The following is a 6,871-nucleotide window of genomic DNA, read 5'->3' on the forward strand; positions in this document are numbered from 1 at the left end:
AAGATGTCAAAGAGGTGGAGAGACAAACTTGGAAACGCAGAATGAAGCCCATTGGGTTTACAGTAAAGTAGGCGGTAAAGTCCCTGTCATAGTTCCTGACATGCTCAAAAAGTATTTAAGACCAACTATCTAGAAGGTTCTGGGTAAAAATGAGTCAGCCTGAGATGAGACTGCTCCAACTATCTCCAGACTATCACATTTTAACAGAAGGACAACTTCTCAGGGATGATGTATAAAGCTTCTAGTTGTCTTTTCAACATGAAGTACTGTACTTCTACTTGAGGCCTTTGTTAGATAATCTAAACATGAGTTCCCTATGACCTAACCCCTATCTCTCTTGCTTTTTAAAAAATTTATTTTACAGTGCTGGGGATGGAACCTATATATGCATATATGCATGCTAGGCAAGCATTTAACTGCTGAGCTACACCCCCAACCCCAACCTCTTCCACTTTTAAAATGTCTGCACTCTCCCCAAATCAGGAGCCAAAGGCACACCCCAGGTGTATGACCCTGGCTCTGGAACCACATAGCTTCATCCATTTATGCTTCTCTTCAGTGCAGGAATTCCCCTGGTTCAGTCCAACTCATGTTCTCTACAAAGCCTGGGCCTAACTTCTCAAGCAGAAGGCCTTTGCCCCCTTTTTACCTCACCCTTTTTTTCCTGCTAAGCCTGAAATACTTAACTCATAGGAGGACACACACCTGGGGGCTCTGTGCCAGCCTTACCCATACTTCCCATCCACTGTATCTTTACCTTGTGGGAGAGGCCTCATCTCTCCGATGCTCCTCTGAGAAGGCTTGAGAGGACCCAGGGGTTACAGTGACAACCCACTCAAACCTTAGTGGGTTTTCCCTGTGGAAGTTTTGAAGATCAGAAAGCAAAATACCATCTCAATGTCTTGCAAAAAATGCTTTTGTTAAAGTATTAAAGGTTGTCCCTCCAGCCTTTACAAGAATCTCCATTTTGAACACCATTCTGTCTTTTGCAAGACTTTGATGGGAAGTATTTCTCTGTATATTCACATTAGAAGCAGGACAGTGAGATGGTGAAGAACCAGGGCTCTGTAGTGAGACAACCCAAGTCCAAAAGCTGGAAATTTAATTACCTTTTCAAAGCCCAAGTTTCCTCATCAAAAATATTAGGTTAATGATATACTCACCTCATAGGCATGTTATAATGATTAAAAAGGAGAAATTCTTATAATTGTCATAATGCTTAGCACATGATAAACCCCCTGGGAAATATTTTGTCAGAAAAGGAGATGCGTGTGACACAGCATATGTCCCTTTGTGCCTTTGCAGGTAAACTCAGGATTCAAATGTTGTCATCAACTCATAACAAGTGGTTGGAAATATTTTCTCCCTCACTTCCACTTCCTTAGGTTCTTAATCTTGGCCACACATTAGAATAACCCCGGGAAGCTCCAGGTTGTCTGTGTTCAAAGCTCTGGGAATAGTTCTGGATATCAGTATTTTTGAACTATTGCTCACTTAGTTCTAATGAATCCAGGTGTGAAGCTAATGGTTTAGGCCCTCCCTATTTTCTTTAAATCTAATTACTGAGTTTTATACAGTTCTACTGTATCAGCACTTTCACATTTTGGAAGAAATAGGAAGGAAGGTTATGAAACTCATGAAAAATGGATGGAGGGCTGGGGTTGTGGCTCAGTGGCAGAGCACTTGCACCACATAAAAAATAAACAGACAAAATAAAGGTGTTGAAAAAAATGTTTTTAAATGGATGGAAGGATGGATGGATGGGTGGGTGACTACTGTATGCATTAGGATTATCACAATAAGAACAGCAAGTATAAGATGGATATAAATGGCATTTCAAAGATATATAATAAAAACAAACAGAAACAAAAATAGATTAATTATTGAGTCTGAAGAATGAAGGACAGTAATGAATAAATCTAAGTGACAAGTTTTCTAGTGTAGGTTCCTTAAGAGAATGGTAAGACCACTAACACAATCGAGGAAACTGAGAGTTAGTTGATCTGTGCTTTCTGGTAACTCATAAAGAAACATACCAGGGCTGGGGTTGTAGCTCAGCTGGCAGAGCATTTGCCTTGCATGTGTGAGGCACTGGGTTAGATCCTCAGCACCACAAAAAAATAAATAAATAAAATAAAGGTATTGTGATTATCTACAACTAAAAAAAATATATATTTAAAAGAAAGAAAGAAACATACCATTCTGCTGGGTGTGGTGGCACATGCCTGCAATCCTAGGCACTTGGGAGGCTGAGTCAGGAGGATCACAAGTCCAAGCCCAGCCTGGACACCTTAGCCAAGCCCTGACTCAAAAAGTAAAAAGGACTGAGGATGCAACTGAGTGGTAAAGTGCCCAGGGGTTCAATCCCCTGTTACCACCCCACCCCCGCAAAAAAAAAAAAAAAAAAAAAAAAAAGGAAAGGAAAAGAAACACCTACCACATTTTAACAGCTCACTAAAGTCAATATGCAAATGAAATGGAAAACACTATTACTTCCCAGTTCAAATTGATCAGAACCAAATGGTCAGGGTCATTTCATTTACTTTGATATTTGTGACACTTGTCACATAAACAGGGTAGTGTCATTAGGCACTCTTGGACTAAGTTTATAAAAAATGTGGGAAATGTCAATTACATATCATATCAAAAAGAACAGAAAGTAATTATTCTCTGAAAGTCATCATAACTTCGGTTTCTACTACTGAATAAGAAATGACCCTAGCAAAGGTTTTGGTTCTAGCAACTGCCATTCTGTCTTCTCCAATGCAGCAATTACAGATGGCACCATCTCTCATCTCTAGTGGTATTTAATATTCTCATTAGAAATGGATGGAATGGTAGTTCTTGAGGGAAAAACAGTGCCAGCTTCTTATCAAGTACTATTTACTAACTGGGTGATATTACACTGTGCCTACTTGCCTAAGCAGGAATTAAGTTTTCAAGAAGCCCCTTTACTATCTGTTTCTAAGCTAGAATTACCCAAAGGAGAAGCGTGTGAGAAATTTGTAAGTCGGTATGAAGCAGTGGCCATTGTTCTCTGAGTGTCACCAGGCAAGATGCAGGGAGAGATGGCTGACAGATCAAGGGATTGCAGCCTGTCTTCTCTTTCCTGCTTTGCAGCCGCTCTCCCTGTTGCCCACCAGCCTGGCCTATTGCCACACTAGACCCACCAGGGGTAAGAGCCTTCCATAGATTTCTTTACTAGCTCCCCTGCCCAGTCCTTCTGGCAGATGGCTGTGCATGTCCAGGTTTGATTTGTCCAACATCACAATGCTTTCAGAAGACTGATTAGTAACTTCACTCTAATCCTTTAACTTCCCTTTTCTGCGCTTCACTTTTTTAGTTCCTCCTGTCTGGGGAGAAGAGATATTGCCGGAAGAGGGTCTGGAGGAGTTCCAAGGGAGAGGGAGAAACCCAACTCAGGACCAGCAGGGTCCTTAGCTTGTATGATGGAAAAGAATTTCTGCAAGTGTCACTCAGAGGCATAAACAGAAGTTTATTTAGGAAAGCACCTACAAGTTCTAGGGAGAATGTGGGCTATTGAGAGAGAGAGAGAGAGAGAGAGAGAGAGAGAGAGAGACAGAGAGAGAGAGAGAGAGAGAGAGAGAGAAATGTTTTGGGAGCTCCCAGCTCTTTTTTAAAAAGAGAATTTGGTAAAAAGTGGGTATGGGAAAGTACATAAGGATGTAGGAATATCATCAGTCTGGTGATTACAAAAGGATTTATGGTGATCTGGTATTTCTCAGGATCCTAGTGTGATGGAGTCTCCATTATTGGATCGGTAGACAACACTGGAAAGTCCTCTAAATTATAGGCTTCTTAAAGTGTCATCTCTCTCTTGGCTTACTTGATTTATTGAAGGGCTAATTAACAACGCACAAGGTAGATATATAGATTTCCCAGGAATTTGGGAGTGATAGGCTTGGGAGAACTGACTTGGGGGAATGACAGGCCTGGAAAAGTATGTGGAACTTCTGAACTCAGACTTTATTTCCTTGTTCTTCCTTTAGATCTACCTATATTTATTTCTTCTATCCTGCCTCTCCCACAATGCAGATCAACTTCCTATTGCAAATTCCCTAGGCCACAGTACTCGTGGGGTTCTGCTTCCGTGATCCAATCTTGACAGAGTAGAATATGTTCTTAGCATGCACCAAGCTCTGGGTTCAATCCCCAACACCAAACAAAACAAAATCAATCTTGTCTATCACCCTAGACTTTCCCCCTTACCATCGTACACATTCTATTCTGTTGCTTTCAAATACCGAATCAGATCCAGTAACGCATGTGCAATTGAACATGTCCTAAGGAATGATTAAAGGCTGATCCAACCCTCAAGGAGATCCCAGGTTAGTGGGAGACACAGGCATACAAAAATACATATTATGAGCACAATTACAATGGTACAGCTCTGTTTAAGCTGCAATCAGAGGACAGAGAAGTCTGAGAAGCTGTAAGAAGCTGAGAGGTCAAGGAACCATCTCACGCATCATCATGTTCCCAGGGCTCAGGCCTGTGTCCAACAGAAAATTAGTGTTCAATAAATATTCTGGAACTGATAAACTAAACTGATTTTGTGTGTGGCACAATGTGGAGCCTCATCATAGTAAAAGGTAAACACAGTGTATGCTTTTTCTCAGTTTACAATTGAGTGCAGCTATTCACAAATTTTAGCACACATCAGAACCTCCTGGAAGGCTTATTAAAACCCTAGTTGCTGGGACCCATTTACAGAGTTTCTCATTCAGCAGGTCTGTGATGGGTCTCTAGAAGTGGCATTTCTAATAGCTTCTAGAAGTTTCTTGTGCTGCTGCACTGGGGACCATACTTTCAGAATCACTGGGAAAATGCAGTGTTTCTCAATCCTGGCTATATATGAGAATCACTTGGGCAATTTATCTTTTTAAAAAATAGTTAGGAGCATCAGCCCACATCTACTAAAACAGATTTTAAAAGCTCTGTAGGTAATTTTAACATACACTGATATGACAAATAATGATCTCGGAGTTATCATTAAAATTGCTTGTTTCCTATATACCAGATATGGCCTGAAGATCTAATACATATTATCACCTCTTTGAACCCCATTTTGCAGGTGAGAAAGATGAGGCTCAGAGAAATGGGATAAGCTGGCAAGATCACATAAGCAAGTGTTAGTAGGGAGGGAGGAGTGAATCAGGACTCCCTGACAAGAGTTCATGTTCACAGTTGCCAGATGACAGTGCGATATGAACCTCACAGGAACAGTGTCCCTGATTTGAATATTGAATAATGAATTGTTCTCTAGTTAGGCAAAGGGGCAAAGCATTTCAGGCATAAACCCTGAGTTCCCCATCTCTGCAGGCAGGAATTTGTAGGTATTATGGGAAGGATTTCTGAGCTAGTTAGGAGGACAGGAGGAGATGACCTTGGTGGCCCACACTCTTCTGAGAGTCAAGAATTCTATAATGAAGGAATCTAGAACCTGGGGCTGCTTCATCTGTAGAGACCTAACGAGACCAAGAGGATAAGGAGAGGTGGGCATAAATACTCAATCAGAATTGCCCTGAAAGAATAATAAGCTTATGTGTTTTCACTGTATTTAATTCCTCTTTTTTGAACATGTACTACTGCTTGGTCCTGAAATCTTCTCCATCCTCAAACAACTTTATGTTAGTTACTTAAGGTCTATAAATATTAGTAAGTAAAAGCCAGGAAAAAGAAGGACTGAAGTCATTTTTATTTAAATATTCTTTTAAATGTTAAAATTCATTACTAATTTTTCTTGGGGCTGGAGTTGTGGCTGGGTGGTAAGTGGTTGCCTGGCACATGTGAGGCACTGGGTTCAATCCTCAGCACCACATAAAAATAAATAAATAAAATTATCACGTCCATATACAACTAAAAATTTTTTATTTTTTATTTTTTTCTAGGTAACTGATCAATGTCCATTTTTTCTTTAAAAATATACTATTTTATGATATTTGCCTTAATATTTAATGTGAAAAATAGAAAATACAGAATAATGAGAAGATAATAAAAACTATTGTAAGCTTACCAACCAGAGGAAAGTACTGTTGAAATTTTGATGATATCCCACTCTGCTAGAATACTGGCGCCAGCTGCTGCGCACTGACAGATTCCTTTGGTGGGTCCTGGCTGTGAGCCCCAGGCCGGGGACACCCTCTACCAGCCAGACAGCACCCCCACCCCCCCACCGCGGGACACTTGTGTCCACAGCAGCTGCTACTGAAAATATTTAGAAACTCTGTGAATACATCAAAAACCACAACCAGTATCCTTTGGAAGAGTGTTATGCTGTCTTCATATCAAATGAGAGGAAGATGATACCTGTCTGGAAATAGCAGGCAAGACCTGGAAATGGATCGGTGATCTGGGAAATTTAGAGTGATCCGTGCAGATTGCTACCTGAAGAACTTTGCTTCTGACCGATCTCACATGAAAGACCCCAGTGGGAACTGGAGAGATCCTCCTACACCCTACCCTTGCATTGACTCCAAAATGAACTTGAATGATTTCATCAGCATCAATCCTGAAGTAGGATGGGGCGCTGTCTACAGGCTGTCTAAATTTGTACCTCGGTTTAACAGTAACTACTGAATTTGACATCAGGATGTGGAACTGTGCAGAAATTCTAGGACATGGACAAGCCATTCTTTCATTTAGGACAGCAAACATTATGGTACAGTTGGCTTGGAGTTACATTTCTCTCTTGATTCAATTGAGGGAAAACAGAGTGAGCACAAATATCAGTGAACTGAACAAAACCTTTTTTGGGCTGAGGTTGTAGCTCACTGGTAGAATGTGTGCTTAGCATATGTGAGACTCTGGATTCCATCCCCAGCAACTCAGAAATATAAAATATATGTGA

The 6,871-nt window shown here is 40.7% G+C and overlaps 1 pseudogene; it reads left to right on the plus strand.

Annotated features, from left to right (window-relative positions):
- Positions 1-6,323: 6,323 nt before the first annotated feature.
- LOC143407803 (protein N-terminal glutamine amidohydrolase pseudogene) lies at positions 6,324-6,600 on the plus strand (annotated as a pseudogene).
- The last annotated feature ends 271 nt before the right edge of the window (positions 6,601-6,871 follow it).

This window comes from Callospermophilus lateralis, chromosome 10 (genome assembly GCF_048772815.1).
Source record: "Callospermophilus lateralis isolate mCalLat2 chromosome 10, mCalLat2.hap1, whole genome shotgun sequence".
NCBI lineage: Eukaryota > Metazoa > Chordata > Mammalia > Rodentia > Sciuridae > Callospermophilus > Callospermophilus lateralis.